The sequence below is a fragment of the Mesoplodon bidens genome (genome assembly GCF_964165515.1).
Source record: "Mesoplodon bidens genome assembly, chromosome: 8".
In the NCBI taxonomy this organism is placed as follows: domain Eukaryota; kingdom Metazoa; phylum Chordata; class Mammalia; order Artiodactyla; family Ziphiidae; genus Mesoplodon; species Mesoplodon bidens.
The window spans coordinates 84990039-85003711 of NC_138165.1; the positions used below are offsets into that span (position 1 = coordinate 84990039).

At 36.7% G+C, this 13673-nt stretch overlaps 1 protein-coding gene across 5 annotated transcripts in view; it reads left to right on the forward strand.

Moving 5' to 3' along the window:
- The first annotated feature begins 42 nt into the window (after positions 1-42).
- The window catches only part of CREB1 (cAMP responsive element binding protein 1), a 55131-nt gene continuing 41500 nt past the window's right edge, over positions 43-13673 (forward strand). For 4 of the 5 annotated variants that reach the window (XR_014016518.1, XM_081242669.1, XM_081242672.1 and 1 more), the window contains exon 1: positions 43-245. The gene's annotated coding sequence lies outside the window, so the exon portion shown is untranslated. The remainder of the gene's footprint in view (positions 246-13673) is intronic. The other variant, XM_081242670.1, reaches the window with a different exon arrangement.

Here is a 13673-nt window from a genome sequence, read left to right on the forward strand (position 1 = left end):
GCTGTTTCCGTGCGCGGCCGCTGCGCACTCGGCACTGGGCGGCGCTGGCTGGCTCCCTGGCTGCGAGTCCTCAGTCGGCGGCGGCTGCTGCTGCCTGTGGCCCGGGCGGCTGGGAGAAGCGGAGTGTTGGTGAGTGACGCGGCGGAGGTGTAGTTTGACGCGGTGTGTTACGTGGGGGAGAGAATAAAACTCCAGCGAGATCCGGGCCGCGAACGAAAGCAGTGACGGAGGAGCTTGTACCACCGGTAAGAGGAGCAGGAGGAGGAGGCAGGAGCCGGAGAGAGCCGGGGGGACGGAGGGGGGACGGGGAGGCGCCGGACACCAGCGCTCGGGGCCTTCCCCTCGCAGGAGGGGCCGTGGTAAAGATGGAGCCTCCGCCCGAGCCCCACACCATCGCCGCCGCTCGCAGCGAACAAAGAATAATGGCGGCGGACTGGAGCCAGCGGCGGCCGGGGCGGCAGCGACTCTGCCTGCAGCCAGCGGCGGCGCTCATGGCGGGGGGCGGCGGGCGGGGTGGGAGCCGGCGGCCGGGGGTGTGTGCGGGCGGCCGGCCGCGGCGAGCTGGCGCCCGCGTTCCCGCCGCCACCGCCGCCGGGCCGGGCCGGGCCCGGCGCGGAGCTGGGAGCCCAGAGCCCGAAGCCGCCCCGGGAGAGGCCGCCCGCCGGCCTGGCCCGGCCGGGCGCTGCCGCCTGCCCGGCCCCCGCCGCCCGCCTCGCCCCCGACCCGGCCCGCCGTCCGCCCGGGCAGCGCCGCCGGGGTGCCCGCGGGGGGTGGAGGAGGAAGAAGGCGACAGTTGAGGGCAGAGGAGGTGAAGGTGCCTGCCTTCCCGGTAGCCTCCGTGTCTGCATGCCCGCTTCGCGAGGGGAAGCGCTGCTCCGGCTGACCTACTCTCCTCTCCACTCTCTCTTTGTGCAATAAAGTTCGAAACCCAAGGTTTCCTTTCGTACTGTATTTTATTCACGCCCTTTCCCCCTGCTCCCACCCCATTGGAAAGATGTTTTCTGTGTTTTTCTGCTTACATGAAGGAATGAGAACTCGCGCTTTTTAAAATAATTTTTGACTCTTTCCCTCACCCTCTTTTTTTTTTTTAATCAGTAGTCATGGAAATGCATTCTTTTGGGGAGGAAGGGGTGCTAAGAAAAACATATTGTAGTAACTTTTTAAAAACTGTTGGGATCTTGTAAAAGGGAAGCTGATGTTTGAAAACAGTTTCGGTTTTAACCCTTTTCAATAAGGGAATAATCACTTGAGAGATTCTGAAACACTTTGTTGAAACGAATGTTAGCCGATGTACTTTTGTTTTACATCACCTTTTGGCGGGGGGGCGGGCAGCCGTGGTGGTGGGTCTTCTGGATCTCCCACGCACCCCCCTACCATGTTTCGCACATCTTTGTCTAAACGTAAACAAGAGATTGGTTAATACTAATTCTAAAAATAGGCATTTAAAAGTATCCATTATTAGTCTAGCATGCGGTAGGTAACCCCAGCCCCAGAGCGACAATAATTTAAGCCGCAAGGTTTATTTTTTCTTTCCCTGTTGGGGAAGAGGGACAGCAGAAAAGTCATTGACACATCAAAGATTAAAAGACAATTTTTAAAGGACCTGGGATATGACCTATTTAAGTTTGTCTTGCCTTCTTCAGAAGTTAGAATTTCATACTAGCCTTAGCTTGCAACAGTTTTGCCTTCTAAAGGTTTAGTTAGTATAAAAGATACTTTTGGTTGCCAGCTATTGAAATCTTTTACACTCATTTCCTGATTTAAAAATAAAGCCAAAATGGTTATTTTAAGTGATGCAAAAGATGCACAGGTTATTCGTTTTTAAAACTTACCTGTCTCAGGGTGTGATAGAATTGTGATTGATACAAGGTTTCTTGTTAGGAATAAACATTGTTAGTAAAAGCACTGTCTTCTGATTTTCTGTTTGCAAGTCACTTTTCCAAAACCTACTTTGCTGTATTGCAAGTCTTTAAGAAAACACCTTAGCAACATTGCCAAGAAACCTAATTAAGAAGATGTAATAAAGAGTTTTTCTATAAGAATTGGGAAGATGATTTTATTTCCAGACACTTACGAAATTATGGTCTTGATGATGCTATAGATTACTGGTTTTCCTTAAGGATTTTCTGCAAACCAGCATAAGTTGAGTAGAATTTTTTTGCCTTACAGAATATATGACAATGACTCTTCCTTTGTTGAATTAGAAAAAAAAAGTTTTCTGATAGTTTTTTTCTTCAGTCTTATCCAAAAGATTTTTAAAATTTTTTTATTTAAAAATTCATAATCTAATTATTTTAGTAACCTCAGGTGAAACTTTTTAAACTTTTGTATTCATTAATATTTGAATATTCATTTAGAGCTTGTTACTAAATTATACTTCTGCTCCCTCCCAGGGATCAGCAAAAATTACAGTTAAATCTGCTTGAACCTTTTTTTTAATGGACATGTATTCAGAAAGCCAATGAGTCTTTTGACACAAATTGATTGAAAAATATTAAAAGGACACTTCTTATGGAATTTAAGACTTTAGTGTTACTCCTTTCGAATGATTTTTTTTTTCCACATATGAGCCTAAGGAAACTTAGAAACCTGATTCATAAAATGGCACCTTCCTTTTTCTGCTTTCTGAAATTCATTTTCATGATTAGATCTCATTAATAGACTTTGTGTTTCTTCATAGAGAAGTAGCTTTATTTTGTTTTTCATTCTAAGACATGGGGTTTTGTTTTGGGGGGTATAATATGGTTACAGTAAAACCAAGTATATATCTCCCACTTCACCTCATTTAAAAAATCTTTTTCCTTTTTTTACACAGTAGAAAAAAATTATTTACTTGTAACCTAATGCTTACAATGTATCACTGAAATTTATAACTTCATTTCAGTGTCTTATCAGGAATGGTTATGTAGACTTGTTTATAGCCAGCCTGTGACATAATCTTGTAAACATATCTTTCTTCATGTTACAATGTCACCTCCAGTGATGGCTTCTTTATTGAATAGTTAGAGCTCAAATCTGAATTTAACGATATAGGGAATGGAAAAAATGAAAAGATTGTTTTTTTTCTTACTCATGTATGAACTCATCTCTACATTATCACTTGAGACACAATTTGTGGTACTTCAAATATTTAGCATTTACTGTGACAGAGAATGTAGTTAACGGAAAGAGCATGGGGTTTGGGAATCACATGCCAGTTTGAATCCTCCCGTTGCCACTACTATCATGTGCCTACCCTCAAGGAATTTTGTGACCTACAAGAAGTTTCTTGATCTTTCTCAGCCTTAGCTTCCTTATCTGATAAAATTAGAATAATACCAGTTACTTTATAGCATTATGAGATAATTATACAGTACTTCCTTAAGGATTCAATTAATGACAGCTATTTATTTTGAAGGTTTATTTTAACTTCCTAGCTTGGAACCTTGGGCAAGTTTCTTCTCCATACCTCAATTTCCTTGGTCATAAGTGTACAATATCTAGCTCATACAAATGTGGGAATTAAATAAGTTAATGCATATTAAACATGAGGCATGTCACAAGTGCTCAACAAGTGTTTCCTATTATGTTTTTAATTATTCATCATTATTGTTACTGTGTTTCAATACACTGGGCCAGAAGCTGCAGCGAATCCAAAGATGAATTACATTGTCATATCTCTGCCCTCAAGGAACTTTTGGGGACATGATGACTAATAATGCAGAGTATATGTCATCAGAAAGCAGTCAAAGGAAAGAGAGATCACACCTGAAGATGGAAGAAAGGAGGATTATATTTTGTATTTCCAATTTTATTTTTTTAATAAGTAATTCATTCAGATAGTCCGTAATTCAAAACACATAGGATGTAATACAGCAGGGAGTCATGTGTTTTGCCCCCACCCTCCAGTCACCCAAGTGTCACCAATTTCTTGTGTGTCCTTTCAGAGGTATTCTGTCCATACACAAGCAAATATGTACGTACTCTCCTCCCCACACATCCCTTTCGTACAAATGGTAGTATACTATGTACACTCCTATATCTTGCTATTTTCACTTAACATGGTTTAGCAGTTGGTTTGTGTCAGGACATAAAGAGCTTCATTCTTTTAATTATGAGGCACCTTATCATCTGGATATACCTGTGTTTGTTAACCGGTTGGTGAGCTGATTTTATTTTTAGCTCTTTTGTGACCTTTTAAAGTAAGGAATGCTGTCATTATGCCTTTATTTCTTTAAATGAAAGATTTCGTTTGAATGAGAGATGCCAGTTTGTGATAGGAAATTATTTGAACTGCCTTAATTACCTTTTTAGTTTCAGGATTTTTTTTTTAAGTTTTATTAAAATGATCGAGATGTACATGAAGATGAAAGCAAGCTGTAGAAGATTTAAGTCTCAAAGTGAATTTAATCTGAATTTAACTATTTTGTTGTGGTTCTTACAGCCCTGAACAAACTACTTCCTTCTGTTATTTCAACCAAAAAAAGTCTATAGTTTTCTCTCTGAATGAGAAAGAACATCTCATGTAGTCCAGACCTTTTTTTTTTTTACAACTTTATTGGAGTATAATTGCTTTACAATGGTGTGTTAGTTTCTGCTTTATAACAAAGTGAATCAGTTATACATCTGTTCCCATATCCCTTCCCTCTTGAGTCTCCCTTCCTCCCACCCTCCCTATCCCACCCCCAGACCTTTTTTTAAACAGACTATTCTCACGGAATATTATTACCCAGTAATCCTGATTAGTGTACTAACTTTCTCCATGAGTTAATTTTTTATATACTCATTAACTTATTTTTTGATGATTTTCTAATATTTCTTAGTGTCATTATCAGTGAGTTTTATATTTGATATCTAAATAAATGGTGAGTTTCTTCTATACGATTGTCTACTGAGACTTTACTGCTGAGATAAAATTTTTTTTCTTTTTTTTTACTGTGAAAGTCCTTGGTCAACCAGTTGACCCAAGTAATACTCATTTCAGCTAGACACAAAACAAGTTTCATTACCTCTATTTCTTTTCTGGACCTTCTAAGCAGAATTTAACTATAGTTCATTTTAAATATACATGCTGTTAGTGTATTTATCTTTAAAATACACATGCTGTAAGTTGATTAAGCTTAGAAAATGATAACTGATACTGTAGCAGCAGGGACACAAAAAAGTCCCTTATCTTTCAAAAAATCATTAAATGAAGCTGTTACGATATATCTCATTCTTTGTACGCTTAGGTTGACTGTTACATATGTTAAAGCTTTTAATAAAAGAATATTGTCTTACTATTGAGGATTTACTAGTATTTTTATATAAAATACTAATACATGCTATTTTTACCCACTCAGTGACTAAAATGTTTACAAAGCACTTATCTTTCTAGATTTGGTTGGGGGCAGGGGGAGTGGATAATTGAAATCCGTAAAGGCAGAAAAGTTTTCTTCTGGAACATATCTGGAGGCTACCAGGGAATTTCTCACACTGTCATTTATCAGTGAATTGCCTTTTGGGGTAGAGGTAAAGACCGTGAACTAGAACAATGGCTACTTGTTTTCCTCTGCCAATTTAATACATATGCTAACTCAGTCATTATATGTGGTTAGTCTGGTTAAACTTTTTGGAGTTGTAAGAAGAAAGTATGGTTTTAAATTTATTCTGTACTATCAAATCTGTAAATGTAGGTTTTTGAGACATTTGAAACACAGATAAGAATAGCCATTTGTTTCTCTTCTCACCCAGCATGCCCCTCTTTCCTTAGTATATACAAAGTCTTGTCTTGCGTCCTGTTTGTTTTATTTTATTTTGTTTTGCATTCTTCTCTTTTCTTAGTTCTGCCAGTCCTGTCCCTGTAAAGATATGTTTTGTTATTTTACCAAGTTTTGTTCATCTGTCTCCTAGGTTACCAATAAGAAGGGGGGGAGGGGAAGATTTATCATTCATACTTTGGTGTTAATTCCAGCAGATAAGTAGAAGACAGTATTTTACATATCCAGTGATGAAAAATTACCTTTATGTATTTAATCAATTCTTAAGGCTAGTTACATGAATCTCAACTTAACAATAGTACCCCTTGTTAAACTTTTAAATGCCTGAGTTGCTTTTTCTCAGGGTTGAGGTAAAGTAATAAAAGTTTACCATAAATGAGATGGGCTGTTTGAACAAATTCTTCCTGGCTGGATTAATCTAGACTCTGAATAGTCTATCAACAGTCAAGGTTTGGAGAGTAAGAGGTCTGAGGGATCGATGGTAAGTTTTTTCTAAAGGAGAGAAGTAAAGACTGACATTTAGTTGGAGAAGAGAGAATTAAGTGAGAAGTTAAAATAACTAAGTAATGACCTTGGTGTCAGAGTAGAGGGTGGGTCTGAGAGTTTGTTTATACCAATGGTAATAGAAAATGTCTTTCCCAAAGATTAGGGAGTCTTCTTGGAAACTAAGATTTCTTTCTTCAATTTTAACTCTTTTCCTAATGAGCTGGTTATCTGCATGTGAGTTTCTGGTTATAATTTTATGACAGCATAGATGTAACTAAAAGTGTTTATTATCTAAACAAAGCTGAATAACAATTTTGAGAGTTGTTATCCCTATTTGTGTAAGCGATTAGCAGTAGGAGGCTCAGAAATACCTTGTTTTTCCTCACTGAAGTGAAAATTATTGCTTGTTCTGAACTCTGTACTCTTAAAGGGGTATCATTTCCTTAAAAGTGTCAGTAGCAGCTTTATTGTTTGCTGTTACAGTTTTACTTCCTGCCATTTATCAATCTAGTAATTTATTCAGTGAATGTTTATTGACCATTAGCTTTTTATAGTTGGTGGAATAATCACAAGAAAATTTATTCATTTAGGTATTTTTATAGATATTAAATGAAGTATTGTTCTAGTTGCTATAAACAGTAAAGCCTGAGTATGTGGCTTTACTGCCCTCATGGAACTCACAGTATAGTGGAGGTGACAAAAGTATAAGAAAGAATGATTTATATGTGGCAGAGTATCAGTTTTCACTGTCTTGAAGGACTATTGAGTTTGGAAGAGAAGGCATTCAGTGAGGAAATGTTTTGTGAGAAAGATAGTATTCAAATTGCATATGGAAGAACTTGGAAGGTAGAAGTAAAGGAGAGTATATTGTAAGCAGTGGCATGGACAGCAAAAATGAAGACATGGGAGTAGAGAGAACTTGATACGTTCACAGGCTGGTGAGGTGGAGAAAGTGTCACATTAACTATAAATCCACACTACGAGAAACCCTGAGTGTGAGACAGGAAGCTTTAAGTTATTCATGTAAGAGGAGGAACGACATAAACAGAGGAATGGTGTGATATTTGGGGCTAAAATGTAGATATCCTGACTCTTAATCCTTTCTCCTTCATGATAGATTATATTGCAGTTTAAAAATTGGACATCATGGGCTTCCCTGGTGGCGCAGTGGTTGAGAGTCCGCCTGCCGATGCAGGGGACACGGATTCGTGCCCCGGTCCGGGAAGATCCCACATGCCGCGGAGCGGCTGGGCCTGTGAGCCATGGCCGCTGAGCCTGCGCATCCGGAGCCTGTGCTCCGCAATGGGAGAGGCCACAACAGTGAGAGGCCCGCGTACCGCAAAAAAAAAAAAAAAAAAAAAAAAAAAAAATTGGACATCATTGATTCATTTTTAGCAGCATTGTTGAACTACAATTGACGTACCATACAATCTACCCATTTCCAGTGTACAGTTCTATAGTTATTTAGCATGTTCACAAGGTTGTGCATCTGTCACCACAGTCAGTTTTAGGACATTTTTGTTACCCAAAAAAGAAACTCTACATCCCTTAACCATGACGCCTCAATCTCTCCATACCCCGAGCCCTAGGCAACTACTAATGCACTTTCTGTCTCTAGATTTGCCTATTCTGAACATTGCATATCAGTGGACTCTATTGTGATGAGCTTCTTTTATTTAGCGTCATAATACTTTCAGGGTTCATCCATGTTGAATCTGTCAGGACTTCATTCCTTTTTATTGCTAAATAATACTCCATTTTATGGATATGCAGTATTTTATTCATGAATTCATGGATATTTGGACTTTTGGGCTATTGTGAATAATGCTGCCATGAACATTCATTTATTGCACATGTTTTCATTTCTCTTAGGTTTATACCTAGGAGTGGAATTGCTGGATTATATAGTAACTATGTTTAACTATTTGAGGAACTGCCAGACTGTTTGCCAGACCTATGGTTGTATCTTTTTACATTCTCACCAGCAATATATAAGGGTTCTGATTTCGCTGTATCCTCACCAACACTTGTTTTTATTTTTCATTGTAGCCATTTAGTGGGTGTGAAGTAGTATCTCATTGTGATTTAGATTTGCATTTGCCTAATGACTAATGCTGTCTGGCATCTTTTTGTGTACTTATTGGCCATTTATGTATCTTGGAAGAAGTGTCTGTTCAGATCCTTTGCTCATTTTTAAATTGGGTTATTTGTCTTATTGAGTTGTAATAGTTCTTTATTCTAGATACAAGCTTCTTACCAGATATATGATTTATAAAATTTTCTTTCATTCTGTGGATTGTCTTCACTTTCTTGGCATGAAAGTTTTTAATTTTCACAATTTCCAGTTCTGTTTTTTTCTTTCGTTGCTTGTGCTTTTTGGTGTCATATCTTGGACATCATAAATTCTTATTTAATTATAACAGACATTTTCTAAATATCTCTGAAAGCCCAGGCAAACACCACTATTTAATGAAAAATAACTAAATCTACTAATGCATATTTGGAGTTACACCCCACCTGCTCTGGTCTTCTCTTTTATCCTGTGTCCAGATCCCTTAGTTGAGTGACTGAGCAAAAGAAGCAAAGATAAAAATCAAGAAATAACAACTTTGAGTGAAACATTTTAATTCAATATACTATATTTTGCATATTATTTGTTATGAGAGAATTTATTACGTTTGTGTGGGTGTAGTATATTACTCATAAATTCTGCTATTTTGGGGGGAATTCACAATTAGCAAACTTACCATGCAGGCAGTAGTAACTCCTTCATTTTTTGCAGATGACTAAACTGAGCTATGGAGAATTTAAATTTACATACTGGTAGAGCCTTTCCCCTGGGCAAGAAATAACAGTAAAGCATAGTCTTCATCACTCTGAATATTAACAGCATTATCTCTTTGAGGAGAAAGTTTCCAAGGTTCTAGCTTTATTGATGATTACTAGAAATTTTTGTTCCTCAACAATAGTTAAGTTTTGGTTTATAAAAGTTCACTTGAAGGAAGTATTGTAGTCAAGGTCTTGAAAAAATATATTGATTTCATTATCTTATGAATTAGGTCAGCATCAACAGAAAGATTACCATAAATAGCCAGCTCTTGCTTTCCTTTTTTCCATAATTCATTGTTTTCCTATCATTTCAAAACAGAAGTTTATGGTTTAAAGTCATTGTTAACTAAATACTTGTTTGGAGGGACTTTATAGGTAAACTGATGGTAGGGATTAGTTTATACTTGCCTAGCTCTTTTATGTGTATATAATACATATTTCGTCTCTTACTATTAGCTTGTGAGCTCTTTGAGAGAAAGGTTCTTGTCTGCTTTAAACTATAGTCCTCATAGTTTTTGGCAGAACACTTATTATGTAATGTGCACAGAAAACTTATTTATAATGAATGAGTCCCTCTTGGAGGGTCACAGATTTAAAAGGCAAGATTAAAACCAATCCCCTTTTAGATTTGCACAGGTTAAAGGAAGCAGACATAAATGCTTATTAGACAATTAAAACACTGAGATTACAGATTTATTTTTTAAAAGCCAAGGAAATTAGTTTTGTTTTTCATAGCTTAAAAAGAAAGTTTTCTCCTTTGAGTTTTAGTTAATTCTGATGCTTTACTAATACTTCCCACCTCTGAAACATGAAAAATAGCATGAGATTGTATTAAAGTGATTACCAGAAATCACTGCCTGATTGGTAAACAAGTACATTTACCTGGAATGCTGGACTTGATTCAGCATTGATTCTTTCAGGATTAGAGATAAAGATACCTAAACCTGAAGTGAGTCTTTATCAAAACTGTACGTAAAGTCTTTGCTCTTGTCTGCATGTCATTTTTCAACTTTGTAGATTAACCATGGCTAATTTTTAAGATATAGTTCAATATACCCTTGGTGCTTTGAGTGCTTGGGATTTTTCTGGTAAGCAAGACATAATTAAAATGATTAGCATGTTGCTTAATAGTTCATGCAGTTTGCTGTCAAGTATTTGTTCACTTTGTATAGTATTCGAGGCTAGGTGGTATAGCCCTAAACAGTCTTGTGAAGTTCTTACAAATCTCTTAACATCTTTAGTTCTCCGTCTGTGAAGTCACAGCTAAACAGAATTCCTGTCTTCTGACTCCCACCATATAACATGTGCTGTCTCACTTCAGGAAAACTGATCTTCACTCTTTGATGTCTAATTTGTAAATAATTCACCAAGAATAGCATTTTAAAATTTAGCTCAAAACAGAACTGTTAAAATAATAAACGTTAACTTTATAAACTTATTTTTGAAAACACTAATTAGACATTCATTTTCCATTTCAATGTAAGTGATTTTCACATAGTCCTTGGGGTTTTATTGAGTAAATGGAATAGTAGGCTATAAATTTTTAACTTCAAGGCATAACTTTTGTAGGTCCTTACAGTATTAGCCTTGAGCTGGTTTATGAAGCAGAACTTAAAATTTGAAGACAGTTTCACTCTTTAGTCAACACGGAAATTGCTTTTCTAAAAGTAACTGTATGTAGGAGGTGCATAATGCCTTTTGCCTTAAAAAAAAATCAGCTTCAAAAATCTATTTAGTAGAACTTCATATATAGAAATTTATATAGGGTCACTTCTTTGAAAGGCTCAAGGTGTGAAAATGGTATCAGATGTGTGTTTGCAAAGAAAGGAGAATAGGAAGAGTTGGGATAAAATGTTATTATCTAAAATAATGCATAGTCATAGTTGCTGCTTTGCTAAGCAACACTGTTTGTCTCTTGGTGACCAGATACGTGAAGGCTTGTTTCAGAGCCATGAGTAGTCTTACCTGAAGGAAAACAAGGCAAATACGTTTTGTCAGTACTTAAAAAAATAATAGTAACTTTGATTTGAGAAATCACTAAAGCTTTCTTACTGAAAGATACTATAGAATTAGTCGCACTAGGATATGAGGATGGCTATATCATAAATCATGCAATACATTTCTATAAATCAGATAATACTTTCCTAATTCACTTCTGTTAAGTGCTTCCTTTGAGGACAGTATCTTTCTTGTAGAGCATGCTACACATTTTAAAATAACTTATTAAAAATAGCATTTAAATGCTCTGGTAATCACAAAACTGCAATAAATCATAACATACAAATCTTGAACTTAATTAAAGCAGTTTCTCTGAGTTCAGTCCAATAAACAAATCAGGGAAATAGTTTTATTAAATAACATTGAAAAGATTCCCCATTGTTGTATGCCTTCTTTTTAGGTAGTGGTAGTTGAGTACTGGCATTTACTATTAATACAAAGAATTTATTAAAACATACAAATTTTCAAGCTTTTATTTTTGTCTCATAAATGATTAAATCTCACCAAATTCAGGTCACACAGAATTAATTTCATATACAACTTACCTTGCCTTCCTCTAATATCTAGACTGTAGGCTAAAGTATGGATTTGTATTCCAGTTAAGGGAGAAAGACCTTAGTAGGAGCACAGAGGAAACTGTTTCTGAAAATGTCAGAATTTACTTAGCCTGATAAAGATACCAGTTTATTTTAGTTTATCACATTGGCTGTTCTCTTTCCCTAAAAATGTATGTATATAACCTTATTTTGCTAGGGTGTGATCAGTCTAATCTAGTAAGGTTCTTACAGTTGAAGTTGATAATGTGTGTTGAGAGGGGAGTGTGAATGTGTACTTATATACGTACCTACACACATGTATATGCACACATGCAGCATTTGAATATGCTATTTTTCTAGCTGGTTTCAGTGAAAGTATGGTATATTTAATAGCAAAAGACTATTATTAGCATCAGAAACCTGGACCATTAAATTTCCAGTATTGATTGCATGCATCTCAGTTCTGCTAGGTAGGACATACGAGATAAAGATAAATGAAGTATTTCAAGATTAACAACCAAAAAACACACAGGGGAAAAAAAAGTAGAGGAAAAGAGGCAGTGCAACATAGTCATTGAGTCCTGGAAAGCTAGAGTCCTTTATGTAGCAGCTGAACATTTTGCCACTCTCTTTAGTAAATTAATCATAACACTTGTAGAATATTAATCAAGACATGTTGAAGGTGCAAGAATGTGCTAGCAAGGCTTTCAAGCAGTTGTAAAATACTAAAAACAGGTAAAAAAATAACTGTAGAAAGTATTGTACATCACCCCTAGATGTTTTTAGGTATACTTCTGCGAAATGTTTTTAGTAGTATATCTGCCTATGACAATATACTAGTCATTTAGTTTTAAAATCATGTGCCCAAATGTGACTTTTGCTGTGATTACCCTGGAGACGTTAGACTTCTGCTTATGTGGTTTCCTTAAATCCCTGGACTTTCAGATTGACGAAAGAGTTCAGGAGGAGTCGCCCACTTGCTAGGTGCAGGGGAAGTTTTTCTTCTCACTTACAATTAAGGTCATTTGCATTTTAAAAACCACAGCATACGTTCATATGTTCTATTAATTATGAATATATTATTCCTTCACAGTCAAAATTCACAGTTCATTTCTCTGAATACTTACCTCATCCTAAACTGGATTAAATTTGTCATAGATTTAAGGGATTAAAAAGTAGACTAAGTTGTAAGGGAGATGGATTTATTTTTCATAAACTGAAGTAGAATGTTTAGGATCATAAGGACTTGGGCACTTCTTAAAGGTCAAAATATTTTAGGAAAAAGAACAAAGTGAAGATTTACAGCATTCTTTCCTTTTGCTTAATGGTTGTTAGCAAAAGTGATGATATGGGCTTTGCTTTCTTTTTTGATGACCTTCAGTTGACTTGACTTGATAGAGGCAGAAAATACAGAATTAGTGCTGCCAGCAATTTATCCCTGATTTGGTATAGTTCTGTACAGGTGCTGGGTAAGTGAATTTAAATGCTACCTTATCAATGAGGGCTTTACTGGTCTGCTTTTATAATACTGAAAATCCCTCCAATATCCTTCCCAGCTTTATTTTTTACCCAACACTTCTTACCTTCTGATTTGTTACACATTTTATTTGTTTACTTTCTCTCTGCTATTTCCACACATTAGAATATAAACTCCACAATGACAAAGTTCTTTAAAAATTTATTTCTTCATCCCCAGTAACTTGAACAGTTCCTGACATATACATGCTCAGATATGATACTGTAATACAAGTATAATGTATATAATATAAATTGTTAAAATTGAAGATAGTGTTGGTTTTGGAAAAGTGAGTTATTCACTTGTGGTGAATTACCTCAGGATATATTGCTATACAAAGTAGAAGTAAAATACATTGCAACATAAAAATTCTAAACCCAATGACTTACTTTAAGAGACATCATTCTCATATTCTCATTTTGCCCTAGTAGTTGCTGATTGGCTTGGAATGACCATTCTTTATCTTTTATCCTTGCTTCTATGCAAGATCAGGCACCAGCCACTGACTCACCCATTTCTCTAAAGGCCTACTATAATTTAAGCCTTTGCTTATACCACTTTTCTTATCAG